This window comes from Moschus berezovskii, chromosome 21 (genome assembly GCF_049115385.1).
Source record: "Moschus berezovskii isolate FMDL1 chromosome 21, NW_MosBer_1.0, whole genome shotgun sequence".
Classification (NCBI taxonomy): Eukaryota; Metazoa; Chordata; class Mammalia; order Artiodactyla; family Moschidae; genus Moschus; species Moschus berezovskii.
Genome location: NC_142480.1, coordinates 30,973,485 through 30,991,007, shown reverse-complemented (window position 1 = coordinate 30,991,007; position 17,523 = coordinate 30,973,485). Strand labels below are relative to the sequence as shown.

The 17,523-nt window shown below is 37.9% G+C and overlaps 1 pseudogene; it reads right to left on the bottom strand.

The window, feature by feature from the left end:
- Nucleotides 1-729: 729 nt before the first annotated feature.
- On the bottom strand, nucleotides 730-2,084 carry LOC129550136 (tubulin alpha-1B chain pseudogene; annotated as a pseudogene).
- Nucleotides 2,085-17,523: the final 15,439 nt, after the last annotated feature.

Genomic DNA, 17,523 nt, shown 5'->3' with positions numbered 1-17,523 from the left:
AAAACATGGTCCATGTACTTACAAGAGTTGACAATGTAGTTGTCAATTAGACCCAAATTAGAGTTCAAGGATTCACACTATTACAATTACGGCACCCATGATAATGTCTTGAATCCAATTTAAAGTGAGAGATTTACCTAACACAAATTTTACAACTTCATTTTTTACAACTTACAAAGACCTAAACACTCAAATAATCTTACATTAGGAATCTTTTTTTTTGCCCAATTAGGGGAAAACTCTTCCCTCATCATCAAGCAGTGTTACTTGCAATTTTTAAAAACAGATTAAAATTGGTGAGTAGAAAACTAAGTAGACCAACGGCTGAAAATAAATGTTAACATTTGACTGATAACAGCTTCAGAATATCAATGGTAGATCAATATCCTTATTAACAAAAGTATGGTTCTTAAATTCTATTTCACCTGCCCTTTGGATTTATCACCAATACATTTTATCCTTAAAGTGATACATAAATTTTCAGCTTCCTTTATCAAAACTTTTAGCATGATTTATGAAAAGTAAATCTTGTTATTTTCAATTCACAGTGCTTTTTCTTTTCTTTCTTAGAATTTTTACTTTTGAGACAGAAGTCTTAGAGGTACACATGGAAAAGCAATACGTGATCACCATTGAAAGCTAAGACAATCTAGTCAGAAAGTTTTTACACCTGTCAGCTAATGCTGATGCTCTGAATATGACATGCTGCAGGGCTCGAAGGAATGGCAATTAGTATTCCTCTCCTTCTTCCTTTCCCTCTCCTTCAGCAGAATCCATACCAACCTCCTCATAATCCTCCTCAAGGGCAGCCATGTCCTCATGGGCCTCAGAAAACTCTCCCTCCTCCATGCCCTCACCCACATACCAGCGAACAAAGGCATGCTTTGCATACATCAGGTCAAACTTGTGTTCCAGTTGAGCCCCGGCCTCCGCGATGGCTGTGGTGTTGCTCAGCATGCACGCAGCTCACTGTACTTTGGCCAGGTCTCCACCAGGTACCACAGTAGGAGACTGGTAATTAATGCCAACCTTGAAGGCAGCGGGGCACCAGTCCACAAACTGGATGCCGCACTTGGTCTTGATGGTAGCAATAGCAGCATTGACATCTATGGGAACCACATTACCACAGTACAACAAATAGCAAGCCATTTACCACGGCGAGGGTCACATTTCACCATCTGGTTGGCTGGTTCAAAGCAAGCGTTGGTGATCTCTGCTACAGAAAGCTGTTCATGGTAGGCTTTCTCAGCAGAGATGACAGGGAGTATGTGGCCAGTGGGAAGTGAATGCAGGGATAGGGCACCAGGTTCAGGTTGGTCTGGAACTCTATCAGATCCACGTTCAGGACTCCATCAAACCTCAGGGAAGCAGTGATGGAGGACACTAGCTGGCTAATAAGGCGGTTAAGATTTGTGTAGGTTGGGCACTCAATATCACGGTTTCTATGACAGATGTCATAGATGGCCTCATTGTCTACCATGAATGCACAATCAGAGTGCTCCAGGGTGGTGTGGGTGGTGAGGATGGAGTTGTAGGGCTCAACTACAGCTGTGGAAACCTGGGGTAGGGCTCAACTCCAGCTTGGACTTCTTGTCATAATTGACAGAGAAATGTTTCATCAACAGGGATGTAAGCCCAGAACCAGTTCCCCCATCAAAGCTGTGGAAAGCCAAGAAGCCCTGAAGATCTGTGCAATGGTCAGCCAGTTTCTGAATTCAGTTCAAGACAAGGTCAATGATCTCCTTGCCAATGGTGTAGGGACCTTGGGCATGGTTATTGGCAGCATCTTCTTTGCCTGTGATGAGCTGCTCAGGGTGGAAGAGTTGGCAGTAGGTGCCAGTTGAAACCTCATCAATGACTGTGGGTTCCAGGTCTACAAACACTGTGCTGGTCACATGCTTGCCAGAGCCTGTGTCACTGTGCTGGTCACATGCTTGCCAGTGCCTGTGTCCTCCCCCAATAGTCTTGTCATTGCACATCTGGCCATTGGGCTGGATGCCATGCTCCAGGCAGTAAAGCTTCCGGCAGACATTACTGATCTGGACACCAACCCGGCCAAGGTGGATGGAGATGCAGTCATGCATAGTGGCTACAGGTCAGCAGGCACAGGCAACAGGAGTAGACACCAGGTCCCAGTTGCCATCCTCAACAAGCTGAGTCGAGGTAAGAAATGCACTGTCACAGTGCTTTAGTAAATGAGGGTGTTTTTTCATTAAATCAGCAATAGTAATTTTCTAACTCAAAATAAAGGCTAAAAATTCAGGGACTATTTAATGACTTTTGCACATAAAAAATTCTTTTAGTGGGCACGATCAGTTCTAATTTATCCTCTATAAATCAATTGGAACTCAAGGTGACCTTCCATGAAAAACAAATCCACAAATGAAACAAGTCTTGCAAGCAAACAAACAAAATATTTTCTGTTCATTTCCCTTAACAATGGACCTGCTCACAGCTACTTTAAACTTTTTACTTGCTCATATCAAAATAAAACCCAAAGAAAGTCAATGAAAATTCAGCCAGAATAAAATATAAAATGTTTATAAAGTTTAAATAGTTAATTTTCCCAGAAAGATTTGAATTGTAGCAATAAAAGTCTTTAAGCACACATAAATAATTTCTACCTGAGAAAAATTTTTAAATATTTTTTTATTTATTTGACTGCACTGGGTCTTAGTTGCAGCCTGTGGGATCTAGTTCCCTGACCAGGAATTGAACCTGGACCCCCTGCATTGAGAGCACAGGCCTTAACCACTGGATTAACAGGGAAGTACCTCTACTTGAGAAATTTAGGCATATGCTACTAAGCATAGACGATAATCAGTGAGAAGGGAATTCTTGGTTTTATTGGCATCTTTATCAAACGCAGGTCTCCTGCGTTGCAGGCAGACACTTTACCCTCTGAGCCACCAGGGACTGGGTCATATTTATATATACAAAATATAAATGTGTTTATAATAGAATAATTATGAGAATAATAACTATCCAACACAAGTGGATACCATTCTCTGTTCTATTAAACTGCAGAGTATGTATTAGTAATTCCCTGGTGACTTTCCCCTGAGAAGTTGCCTACACTCAATTATGTTAAAAGAAGACACATTATAAGATATCTATTAAGTAATGCTCGAACAGAACCCTGATTCAGGAAGAAAGGACATTAAAATGTGCTTTAATCTACAAGAACTTATTTTTCACTGTAGAGTTGGAAGAAGCTGGCTCTTTTCCCTCTAAAAGAGAGGGAGACTAGAAACAGAGTCACAAGACATAGGGTACTCACAGAACTTTAATATTGCTTCCTGTCCTCCTGAGGGGCTTCGCAGCTGGCCCTAGTGGTAAAGAACGCGCCTGCCAGTGCAAGAGACATAAGAGACATGGGCTCAATCCCTGTTGGGAAGATCTCCTGGAGAAGGGCACAGCAACCTGCTCCAGTATTCTTGCCTGGAGAATGCCATGGACAGAAGAGCCAGGAGGGCTACAGTCCAGAGGGTCACAAACACGACTGAAGCAACTTAGTGCACATACACATCCTCCTGAGACCCAGTAAGTTAAAAAAAAATAGTGGAGAGGACCTTATTCAAAGAAAGATTATAATTTCTCACCATTATAAGCAGGATATAATAATGCACCCAGTCTGAAAAAATAACAGTGTTATTTATCCAGTTTAAGAGTCCACACAGGAACTGTATCAATCCTTACCCTTTGGAAGAGATAAAGATACATCATCAGGAAATCTCAATATGATCAACAGAAACGGCACAGGTCATAAAGTCAAGACTGTTAGCCGTTGACTAAAATGTATTTTCCCTTTATTCCTAGACACAAAACTACACAAAAATTTCCAGCCCTGTGTGACTGTTTTTCTCCATAGAATAAAATGTGACACGTGCCTCTAAAGGATCTAAGTCTTAGGACCATGAGTATGCCTCCACCATGCTGTCTTTCTCTTTCTCACCCCGGAGCCAGAGACTCCATCTCTACCATGCAAAGAATGACAATCCTAAGGGGATGACTGGGCAACCAATGGAAAAAACTTGTGTCTCTGAATAATCTCACAGAGCAGAGTTGAACCTTTCAGTTTGGGCTGTTATTTAAAAGAGAAGCCAGATTCCATCTTCTTTAACGTATTGACTCATTGTTCTCTTTGCCATAGCATCCTGATTGCATGTGTACTCAGTTGCTTCAGTCGTGTCCAACTCTTTGTGATCTTATGGACTGTAGTTCACCAGGCTCCTCTGTCTATGGGATTCCCCAGGCAAGAATACTGCAGTGGGTTGCCATGCCTCCTTCAGGGGATCTTCCCGACTTGGGGATCAAACCCACATCTCCTACATCACAGTGGATCCTTTACTCACTGAGGCACCTGGGAAGCCTGCCATAGCATTCTAGTCTTAGACTAATAGAGACAAATATTTCCTGTTCACTGAAATTATCCAGGAAATACATTATCAGTACTTCACTTCATTATTCTTGATCAGCATAGATCTGATCTAATTGAGAGTAGCCAGGCATCCACATATCCAAACATAAGCAATGTTTCAAAAGAACAAATTCTGCTAATGTAATCCAAGTATAGTGATGATACCTAAATTCAACAACTGTAGATAATCAAACTTCATGATTGGACTTTATATAAAACCTTAGAACTTCCAAATTACTGAAGGTCATAGTCTGGTGATCAATAAAAGAAAGAGTTTTAAAAAGACTTTATAAAGTGACATTTAACATTAAAAAAATCATTTAAATCTTTTTTCAACAAGAAGATATTTAATAACAGTTTGTTTTTATTTTATGGTTTGTATAAAATATAGGTAAATTACCCTGCACCTAATTTATGATATTTCTAGACACTTACTCAAATCCACCTTGCTTCCTCACAAATGCCCAGATTTCTTTTAATAGAGTAAAATGTCTATTAAAGGGAAGATAAGATTCTAGATAATCTTATGAGAAGGAAAAACAATTTGAATTTATATCCCATTATAAAAGATTGATTTCATATATTTTTCCAAAAATATTTTTTATTGAAGGATAGGGTACATGTGAGAGTTGGACTATAAAGGAAGCTGAGAGCAGAAGAACTGGTGCTTTTCATTTCTTGCCTTGATATTTTAAATCAATTTTGGAAATTTCTTCTGTACCATCTTTCTTATCTCTGCTTCATTTTCAGTCTGATCTTTCTGCTTTAGATCACATCCTGATTACCAATATGAACTTGTTCAGCCTTTGAATTTTCCTTCTTGCCTCTAATCTTTTAATATATCTTCCTCACATAATCTGACTATTTTCACAATGCAAACACTAAGTACTTGTAAGATAAAACTAAAATTCTTAGTAAAGGGTATCTACAAGGCCCTTGTGATATAATGTCAAGCAGTTATTTCAGTCATGTGTACTATTGCTAGTTTAATACTTCAGCCTTAATCTGTTACTGCTTATAGCTCCCCCACAAAATCATACGAGGTTTTAGTGATACACCTTTACTTTTCATCTCTTCTGAGTCTACACTAAAGAGAACCAGAAATCTATAAAAATTAGAATGGACTGCCCTGGTGGTGCAGTAGATAGGAATCTGCCTGTCAATGCAGGGGACATAGGTTTGATACCTGATCTGTGCAGATTCCACATGCTACAGAGCAACTAAGCCCATGCACCACAACTACTTAATCCCTCACGTCTGGAGCTTGTGCTCCATAACAAGAGAAGCCACTGCAATGAGAAGCCTGCATACCACTCGCTGCAACTAGAGAAAGCCTGTGCAAAAGCAATGAAGACCCAGTGCAGCCAAAAATTAAAAAAATAAAATGAAAAAAATGATATTTTATAAATATCGAATTAATACATAACTGAGAAAAAAGAGTAGGAGAGATATGATCAGCCAATAAGACATATCAAAAGATTACTAGAGACTGGAAAGTGCCAGAAAGACAATTAACTAAATGAAATTAAAAATAAATTAGAAAATAAAGTTGAGCCCTTCTTCTAGAGTCTAAAGCAGAAATGTAAAGAGTCAGAAAGTACTAGGGAAAAGATGAGTTATAAGGGACCATCATAGAAACCCAACACCTGAATAACAGAAATTCAAAAGAATGAATGAAGAAAACGGAGAAGAAAGAGAAATAACAGACCAATTCTTTACAGAGGAAATATTTGAGTGTCTGAAGTACAAAGTAACAGTAAATGATTGTAATTAAGACCCACACTTAGTGACAATTCTAAAAGTTTTCAAGATTAAAAACAGCTTATCTCCAGAAGGGAGTGGCAAGACATACTTAAAGTGATGAAAGAAAATACCCTACAGCCCAGATTACTATACCCAGCAAGGATCTCATTCAAATATGAAGGAGAAATCAAAAGCTTTACAGACAAGCAAAAGCTGAGGGAATTCAGCATCACCAAACCAGCTCTCCAACAAATGCTAAAGGATCTTCTATAGACAGGAAACACAGAAAGAGTGTATAAACTTGAACCCAAAGCAATAAAGAAAATGGCTACGGGATCGTACTTATCAATAATTACCTTAAACGTAAATGGGTTGAAATTTTCAAAAAGGCTAGGAAACAATTCTCCTAGCCATCAATAGTTCAGTGTTGAGTTCATGAATAGTTTTTAAAGTTTGGGACAAACTGTAGTATTTGCTATTTGAAGTACTATTTGTAATTGGCATATTACGATGTAACATTGGTCTTCATTTCCATCTTAAAACGCCTAAAAATGCCTAACAGGTTTTTAGATTTGTGAATTTTAGTTGAAATGTATTTTACGATGTTACTAAACCTGCAGAAATATTGAAATATTTCAGAGAACTTATTCACTGTACATTTAATTTATTTTATTTATAAAAGTTATGAACTGTAGAAAGTTTTACTTGTTGGGTCAAATGCTTGTCGCTTCAAATGCTTGTTGCATTTGAAGTGCTAGTTACAAGAAAATCAAATACCTTCAATGTATAAATGCTATTAAGTTTTTAAAGGACTCTGGAGTATAAGTAAGTTTGTTTAAAGAAATTTAGTCTGTTCAACTTGAAAAAAATAAATAAATAAAATTGGAAAAAATAAATAAATAAATAAAACTTACCTTAACTATTATAAAAATAGATATGGAAATTAGTTTTGTGAAGTGTATTTTAGGTTTGAGAAAGCATCAATGAGGAGATTGGAAGTTATAAGAAATTGAACTTTCAGTTAAGAGAGGACTTTGTTAGAAGAAAAAATGTATGCAAACACAAAAGTGGTATATTCTCAGAAAGGGATGGGAATCTGTGTATTAGAACAAATTGAATAAAAAGAGATAACACAGAAAAAAAAAATAGCTTATCTAAAATAGAATGAGGATGTATTGACTTAGGTCTATCACCACCATTGCATGTCAAGAAAATTGATAAATGCCCTTCAGTTTACAGCAAAATTTCTTGACTCTAAAATGATAGAGTCCAATATATAGTCTCTTCTTCTTTCACATACAACACACACCCTGACACGCAAACACACACAGTGAGAGCAAATACAGACATTTGCTAATATGATATGTATTTACCATATATCTTTATGCAAACAGTTACTTTATGATGCTGACTAGAAAAATAAGGGACAAAATTTAAAAAGAGAAAGAGGAGAAATGGGCTTTAGAATGTGTGGATCCCACTCAGGAAAGCAACAAAGGAAATTTCTGGAAAAAGGCCATTCAGTAGCCCTAGAAAGCAACTGGTTCAGATTAGAGTAGATAAATTGATGGTGCTAGGAGGAAGGCACATGGGAAAAGACCTCAGGTTGAGAAGATATAAGGAACATATATGAAAATGTAAGATGTATATAACTTTTTTTACAAATGAGAAAAGTTAATTTCTCTCTTGAATTGCTAACCCAAAGGGGAAAAAAACAAAGTTGTGCTATAATGAGGTATCCCCTCACACCAGGTAGAATGCCCATCTTAAAAAGTCTACAAATAGAGACTTGCCTGGCAGTTCAGTGGTTAAGACACTGTGCTTCAATGCAGGGGGCACAGGTTTGATCCCTGGTCAGGGAATTAAAATCTTGCATGAAGCACAGCCAAGAAAACAAAGTCTACAAGTATTAAATGCTGGAGAGTGTGTGGAGAAAAGTGAACCTTCCTACATGGTTGGTAGGAATATAAAATTGATGCAGCCAAAATGGATAACAGTATGGAGATTCCTTGTGTTAATTACTTAGTCGTGTTCAGTTCTGTACACACGCAACCACATTCACTATAGCCCACCTGGCTCCTCTATTGATGGAATTTTCTAGTCAAGAACACTGGAGTGGTTGCTATTCCCTTCTCCAAGGGATCATTCCTGACCCAGGTCTCCTGCATTGCAGGCAGACTATCTGAGCCACCAGGCCTGGGAAGCACTTAGAGGCTCATTAAAAAACTAAAAGTATAGTTACCATATGATCCAGCAATCCTACTACCGGGCATATATCCAGCAAAGACAAAAATTCTAATTCAAAAAGATATATGCACCCCAATGGTCATTGCAGCACTATTGATAATAACCAAGGCATGGAAGTAACCTAAGCTTCCATCAATAGATGAAAGGATCAAGATGTGGTAAATAAATGCAGCAGAATATTACTCAGCCATACAAAAGAATGAAATATCGTCATTTGCAGCAACATGAATGGACTTAGAGATGATCACACTAAGTGAAGTCAGACACAGAAAGACAAATATTATATATCACTTTTATGTGGAATCTAAAAATAACACAAATGAATTTATTTACAAACCAGAAACAGAGTCACAGACATAAAAAACAAACTTAGGATTCAGTTCAGTTCAGTTCAGTCGCTCAGTCGTGTCCAACTCTCCGCGACCCCATGAATCACAGCACGCCAGGCCTCCCTGTCCATCACCAACTCCCGGAGTTCACTCAAACTCATGTCCATCGAGTCGGTGATGCCATCCAGCCATCTCATTCTCTGTCGTCCCCTTCTCCTCCCGCCCCCAATCCTTCCCAGCATCAGAGTCTTTTCCAATGAGTCAACTCGTCACCAAAGGGAAAAGGAAGGGGAGGGATATTTTAGAAGTATGGGCTTAACAGATGTGTGTGTTAGTAGCTTAGTCATGTCCGACTCTTTGCAACCCCATGGACTGTAGCCTGTTCATGGAATTCTCCAGGCAAGAACACTGGAATGGGTTGCCATTTCCTTCTCCAAGATACACACCACTTAACAGATACACACCACTATAAATAAAATACATAAACAACAAGGATTTACTATATAGCACAGGAAACTATACCAAATATCTTGAAATAACCTATAATGAAAAAGAATCTGAAAAAGAATATGTATGTATTAGGTTTAGTCGCTAAGTCGTGTCCGACTCTTGGGCTGCAGCCTGCCAGGCTCCTCCACGGGATTTTCCAGGCAAGAATACTAGAGTGGGTTGCCATTTCCTTCTCCAGAAGGACATGTATGTATTACATATGTATTACAAATGTATGTATTACATCAGTCAGTTAGTCAGTCAGTTCAGTCGCTTAGTCGTGTCCGACTCTTAGCAACCCCGTGAACCACAGCACGCCAGGCCTCCCTGTCCATCACCAACTCCTGGAGTTCACTCAAACTCATGTCCATCGAGTCGGTGATGCCATCCAGCCATCTCATTCTCTGTCGTCCCCGTCTCCTCCTAGCCCCAATCGCTCCCAGCATCAGAGTCTTTTCCAGTGAGTCAACTCGTCGCATGAGGTGGCCAGAGTATTGCAGTTTCAGCTTTAGCATCAGTCCTTCCAATGAACACCCAGGATTGATTTCCTCTAGAATGGACTGGTTGGATCTCCTTGCAGTCCAAGGGACTCTCAAGAGTCTTCTCCAGCACCACAGTTCAAAAGCATCAATTCTTCGGCGATCAGCTTTCTTCACAGTCCAACTCTCACATCCATACATGACCACGGGAAAAACCATAGCCTTGACTAGACGGACCTTGGTTGGCAAAGTAATGTCTCTGCTTTTTAATATGCTATCTAGGCTGGTCATAACTTTCCTTCCAAGGAGTAAGCGTCTTTTAATTTCATGGCTGCAATCAGCATCCACAGTGATTTTGGAGCCCAAAAAAATAAAGTCTGACACGGTTTCTACTGTTTCCCCATCTATTTCCCATGAAGTGACGGGACCAGATGCCATGATCTTCGTATGTACAAATAAATATTTATATGACAGGATCATTTTGCTATACGCCTGAAACTAACAAAATATTGTAAACTATCAACTATAGTTTAATAAAAAATTAAGCAAAGTTATGTAAAAAGCCATAACTCAAATGTGGAGAAAGTAAACCTTTGGCATGATTTTAGCCAACTGATAAGGAGAAAAGAAACACCATTCCACCACAACACAGTACATGACCCAACACAGTTAAAAAGTGAAAATTTTCAGAGTCTATTCATGAATAAAGAATGAAAAGCTTCTGTTGATTGCTGTTTCTTATCACATTAGAAATATAACAACCTCTTTTTTCACTATTTAAGAAGCTTTTTTAAAAGCTTTTGGTACATATACACAATGGAGTACATATACACAATGGAGTATTACTCGGCCATTAAAAAGAATACATTTGAATCAGTTCTAATGAGGTGGATGAAACTGGAGCCTATTATACAGAGTGAAGTAAGCCAGAAAGAAAAACATCAATACAGTATACTAACGCATATATATGGAATTTAGAAAGATGATAATGATAATCCTGTATATGAGGCAGCAAAAGAGACACAGGTGTATAGAACAGTCTTTTGGACTCTGTGGGAAAGGGCGAGGGTGGGATGATTTGGGAGAATGGCACTGAAACATGTATATTATCATATGTGAAACGAATCACCAGTCCAGGTTCGATGCATGAGACAGGATGCTCGGGGCTGGTGCACTGGGATGACCCAGAGGGATGGGATTGGGAGGGAGGTGGGAGGGGGGTTCAAGATGAGGAACACATGTACACCCGGGGTGGATTCATGTCAATGTATGACAAAACCAACCAATATAATATTGTAATTAGCCTCCAATAAAAAAAAAATAAAATAAAAAATTTAAAAAAAACAGAGGGAAAAGGGAAAAAATACCTATGGAAGAGATTTTTTAAAAAAATAAAATAAATTTTCAGTTTTTTTTTAAATGCTGACTTTTTAAAAATTTTATTTTATATTGGAATATATTGGAGTTGATTTATAATGTTCTAGTTTTAGTGAGCGAAAGTGAAAGTTGCTCAGTCGTGTCTGACTCTTTGCGACCCCATGGACTATACAGTCCATGGAATTCTCCAGGCCAGAATACTAGACTGTGTAGCCTCTCCTTCTCCAGGGCATCTTACTAATCCAGGGATCAAACCCAGGTCTCCCGCATTGCAGGCGGATTCTTTACCAGCTGAGCCATCAATTTTAGGTGTACAGCAAAGTGATTCAGTTATACATATAAGTATATCTATTCTTTTTCAATCTTAAAAAAATACAAGTCAGTTGATAGATGGTGGAGACGGAATAAGGTAAAAAAGTGAACAAAATAGTACAGGCAATAATATCACCTCTTAGAAGCATATCAGTATATTATTTATTATCAAAAAACTAACCTTCAGAAGTAATAGAAAGATAAAGAATCCTAAAATACACAGAGAATGTAAAATCATATGATTTAATATCCTGGAGAACCACCAAAGGAAATGCAATCCAAAATATACAAAAGAGCTTGCCTTTAGGAAACCAAAAAACTGTTGAATAGAAACAGTTCTTTTACTTCAGTCACAAACTCTTCTAAATTGTTTAATTGTTATTATATGTTCATGTATTCAATTTATAATTTTTAAAAAACTTTTTGAAGAGAGAGTTTGGGTGGCATATTCTTCCTAAACCTGAAGATCTAAGTGACTTTCCTTTGTACTTGCATAGTATTCAATGCATCCCTCCCATGGGGCACTAATTTTACTGTACGCACATGACTATGTGTTCATCTCCTCAAATAGACTGTTCTTTTGGAGTAGAAATTAAATTTTATTCATCACTCTACCCTCATCTCCTGGTACATTATCTGGTACAGAATAAGTAATAATTATATATTCACTTAATAAATAATCAATCATATTCGGTAATCTAAACTTAGTAGTTTGATCCATTTGTGAGCATGAATATAAACATTCATGAGATATTTAATTCTTTCATTCCTCGTCACACATTTTAACTCTAGTGGGCTAGTGATCACATTAAGCTACATGTCTCCAAACCACCAGTGTTTAGCAGACACTGCAAGGGAATTTTAACCATAATATAATATTCAAAATTCATCACACTTGGAATTTAAATGTAAATCAAAAGGTGGTTCTCAGTCAAAAAAGAAGTAGACTCACAGATATAGAGAACAAACTTGGGGTCGTCAGCGGGGAGAAAGAAGGGGGAGAGGCAATATGGGGGAGGAGATTAAGGGGTACAAACTATTATGTACGAAATAAACTACAAGGATGTGTTGTACAACACAGGGAATATAGACAATATTTTATAATAACTACACGTTGAATATAACCATTAAAAATTGTGACTCACTATATTGTACTCCTGTAACAAATAAATCTGAACAACTATACTTTAAAAAAATTTAATTTAAAAATAATTCAAATCAAACAATATTTTAAAGTCGGTTTTAAGTCTATCCAGTTTTAAATCAACACACCAAGCTCAAAAATGTTAAAACCCCTCACAGCATGCCACTATCAGTCTTAATTTGGTATTATTTCATAGAAATGTTGCAATTACAATTTAGTCCACATTGATCAGCAAAAGTTAAAGGGCAAAATTAATTAATGGAAGTAGTAAAGGGCAAAAAATTAATATGATGACACATCTAAAATGCTTAGAGTGTAGAGAGGCACTGTTATTTTGAGATTATCCAAATTGATTTTGCGCAAAAGAACAGAAGGGAAAATCTGTGAATAAAGCTGAATTTCAACATGCTTAATTGTATGTCAGTATTTAAAAAAATAATTACTAAATATGACAACCACATTATAGATTTGAAACTTCTGACTAACAGACCTAACAATGACTAATGACATTAAAAATAAGCTGTGAAGAAAATGTGTAGCAGCTGCATTGAAACTGTGCCTTCCCAGTTGATGTGTGAATTTATCCTAAAACTTCATACTTTAAGAATGACTCAACTTTATTAAAATGCAGAATAGTTTTAGACACCATATAAAGTATATACATTTTTTAAGTTGCAAAGATTTTCTGGTGATACTTATTTTGAGTACATAAGGAACAGTATCATATTCAAACATGAATTCAACATGCTTAGAGAATATATGATTGGAGAAGGAAATGGCAGCCCTCTCCAGTGTTCTTGCCTGGAGAATCCCAGGGACGGCGGAGCCTGATGGGCTACCGTCTATGGGGTCACACAGAGTCGGACACGACTGAAGTGACTTAGCAGCAGCAGCAGCAGAGAATATATGAGGACTTTAGATCAAGCAACAGGGAGTAGTTGGTGACAATAAATATTCTTATCTTTTGGAATATTTCTGCAACTTTCAGAGTCCTAACATAAACCAAATCCAAAAGTAAAATCAGAATATTAACTTTTCTATTTACAAAACCCCATCATTAGATCTCACTTTCTCCTACGAATAAATTTCAGACCTAGACTTGGCAGGTGTTTCAAAGTATATTTTAGGTCAAAAGAAAGTAAGAGAGATTAGAAGGAGAAGCTCATTATCACAGAGTTATTAAGTATCTATTCTAATTATAGAATGTTAATTTTTCACTCCTTTGTGACTCTTCACGATTCCATGGATTGTAGACCACCAGGCTCCTCTGTCCTTGGGATTCTCCAGGCAAGAATACTGGAGTGGGTTGCTATTTCCTTCTCCAGCGGATTCCTGGCCCAGGAATCGAACCCAGGTCTCCCACATTGCGGGCAGATTGTTGATTGTCTGAGCCACTGCTGCTGCTGCTGCTGCTAAGTCACTTCAGTCGTGTCCGACTCTGTGTGACCCCATAGACGGTAGCCCATCAGGCTCCCCCGTCCCTGGGATTCTCCAGGCAAGAACACTGGAGTGGGTTGCCATTTCCTTCTCCAATGTGTGAAAGTGAAAAGGGAAAGTGAAGTCGCTCAGTCATGTCTGACTCATAGCGACCGCATGGACTGCAGCCTACCAGGCTCCTCCGTCCATTGGATTTTCTAGGCAAGAGTACTGGAGTGGCTTGCCGTTGCCTTCTCCGTGTCTGAGCCACTAGAAAGACCAATAATAGATAGAGTCTAGGATTTAAGTCTTGTGATGTTCAATGGTCTTTCTACTAAATGATGGTTTCCAGTCCTTTTCAACTACTGAAACACATATATCCTGCCAGGTCTCAATTAGCAGTCATTTGTAAAGTAGTAAAACCTGTAATGAGCCATTTCCAAACTAAGTAATTTTTTAAATTAATTATTGGCTGTGCTGGGTCTTAGTTGCAGTGCATGGGCTCTCTAGCTGCAGTGAATGGACTTAGTTGACCCCACGGCATGTGGGATCTTCGTTCCCCAACCAGAGATTGAACTCATGTCTCTTGCATTGGAAGGCAGACCGTCAACCACTGGACCACCAGGGAAGTCCCTAAACTAAGTAATTTTTAAAGCCCCTCCCACTCCCACATACCAAGAAATGGCTCACCATAATTAGCATAGGCAGAAGAAATAACAGACACCCACATGAAACCTAGAACAACATTCTATACTTGCCAACTAAAGTAGTTAGGAGTGATAGTAAATTCTAACAGGTTATGAAAGAAGTTTGAGAAACATCTTTTTTTTTATGAGCTACATTTAAAAAGCTGCCTACAATATCCTTATGCTTAAAATGATCCTTCTGATTATTGGAGGAAACAAATATAACCCTGTCAAATTTAACAAACAAGTTGTCAGCTATCTAGCATCTCTGATCCAAGATGTTCAAGTACCTTAAGATCTATATAACATACACCACCAAGCAGACAGACAGTAGATTGTGCTTTTTCATCACTTTTGGCTCTAATATTAATATAACAGATCTATTGAGGCGTTTCAAAATTGTAAACACATAATTCATGCATGGATAGTGAGCATAAAAACAAATGCCTTTCTGCATCTGGGGGATGAATTAACAGAAAAAATAGGAACGATTAGAGAAAAAGTGTATTCTTGCTGCCTAGGGTGAAGTTCTTGCATGAGATCTTCATGCAGGCTGTGGATCTAGTTCCCAGAACAGGGGTCAAACCCAGGCCACCGGCAATGGGAGCTTGCAGTCCTAGCCACTGGACCACCAGTGAAGTCCTGGCACGTACGTGTCTTTTAAAAATTTATACTATGGGATCCAAAAAAAATTCTTCCCCTAAGAAAAACATTTTAAGAGAACTATCTCTATGTGCAAAGATGTACATCTAAAGTCACTTGATAATGAAAAATTAGAACCAACCTAATTGTGAAGCAATGGTTAATAGACAATTATTATATTTTCATTGTTAATGCATAAAATAACAAAAATAAATTAAAAGTTAATAGTAGTTTTCAAAAATAAAAATACTGGTGAGGAAATAAATATTCATGGTAAAACACTGATAAAAAAGGAGAACTCAAAACATATTCACAGAATGACTTAAATTATTTAAAGTGTACTATATAGTAAATGTATATTTCTGCAAAGGAAAAGGCCTGTTTCTTTTAAATTATGCAAAATATTAACTGAAGTTATCTTCAGGTTTTGTCTTAGTGGGTGATTTATATTTCTTTTCTTAATATACTGAAGAATTTTCTCAGCAAGTCTGTGTTAAGCTAGTGAAAAAGTCAAAGTGTTAGTCGCTCAGTTGTGTTTGACTCTTTGCGACCCCATGGACTGTAGCCTGCCAGGCTCCTCTGTCCATGGGATTCTCCAGGTGAGAATACTAGAATGGTTTGCCAAGCCTTCCTGCAGGGGATCTTCTCAGGGGAATTCCCTGGCAGTCCAGTGGTCAGGACTCTGTGCTTTCACTGCCCAGGGACCCGGGTTCAATTCCTGGATAGGGAACTAAGATCCCATAAACCGCACAGTGTAGCTAAAAATAAAGGCGGGGCGGCTAAAATTAAAAGTAAGCAAAAATTAAAGATATTTTATAAAATAATTTATTAATAAAAATATACACATTTCTACCTCATATAAGGACATATGAGGCTTTAGATTCTTCCTGCTGTCCTGACTCACATGTTACAGTGAAATTAAGGCATGTATTTCTGATAGAAGACAATACCATAAGACTGCACCATAAAAACAAAACTAGAAATTTCCAGTCAGAAAAATCCTCCAAAGGAAGGATGAAGATTCTCACCCAACAACCCTGAATCAGTTCTGTATATGGAGTCTTTGCTAAAATATGGACTACTTTTTTCTTTTAATACAAACATCTTCCTTAGAAATCCTGAGATTTCTCAGAATTTCAATCAAAAATCAAAGATTTTCCAGAAATTATTTTTTGAAACATCTGCAAACTCATGAAAATACACAATTGTTCTATTATAAGGATTTTTCTGCTGTCAAGTCTTTTTGTTCTTCATGTTACTATGTCATGAAGTGTCTTACTATGAAGTTACTGTATCATAGATGTGTCTTCCCAAGAAGCTATGTTATCATTTTACCTGAATCCATCTCAGTGAAGATGAGAAGATTAAGAAATTCACGTTTCATGCGATTGAGAGATGTTTATATTTTAACATCTCTGAGGCGTGGATGCTTCTCACACTTCATGGTGTGTTACATAAATTCACGGAACTTTTTCTTTCTTTACAGTATTTTAAATAATGGTTCACTTTGCAATGTGTCCAATTTAATTAAACTTTCCAACCCTTCACCTCTTCCATTTGATCACCTCAAATCAATAATGCAAAACCTTGATTTTGTAAATCTCCAAACTGCCAAAACCTCTAAAATTTAAGAGCATTTCCTAAGTTCAGAACTCTTCTCTCAAAAATCAACAAACCACTTAACTTGACCAACAACTGGTTTGCAGTGCAAAGGATAGAGAAGACATATACAAATGTATTGTTTCAGAGTTTGTACAAGGAAGGTACCCAGGCAACAGTATAAATGTGTTGCACGCACAACATTTCAAGTTAGCCATCAATGATGTGTAAAGCAATTATTGAACCGATGGCCAAAGACATTGGATATGTGTCAGCTCTATCTAAGACCCTGAAGCTAGACAGTTAAGCTCACTCAAAAATAAGGGAATGAAACTATCTAACTTTCTACTTGACTGAGATGGTTTCAGTTCATTTCAGTTGCTCAGTCAAGTCCGACTCTTTGTGACCCCATGAACTGCAGCACGCAGGCCTCCCTGTCCATCACCAACTCCCAGAGTCCACCCAAACGTCCATGGAGTCAGTGATGCCATCCAACCATCTCATCCTCTGTCATCCCCTTCTCTTCCTGCCTACAGTCTTTCCCAGCATGAGGGTCTTTTCAAGTGAGTCAGCTCTTCACATCAGTTGGCCAAAGTACTGGAGTTTCAGCTTCAACATCAGTCCTTCCAATGAAAACTCA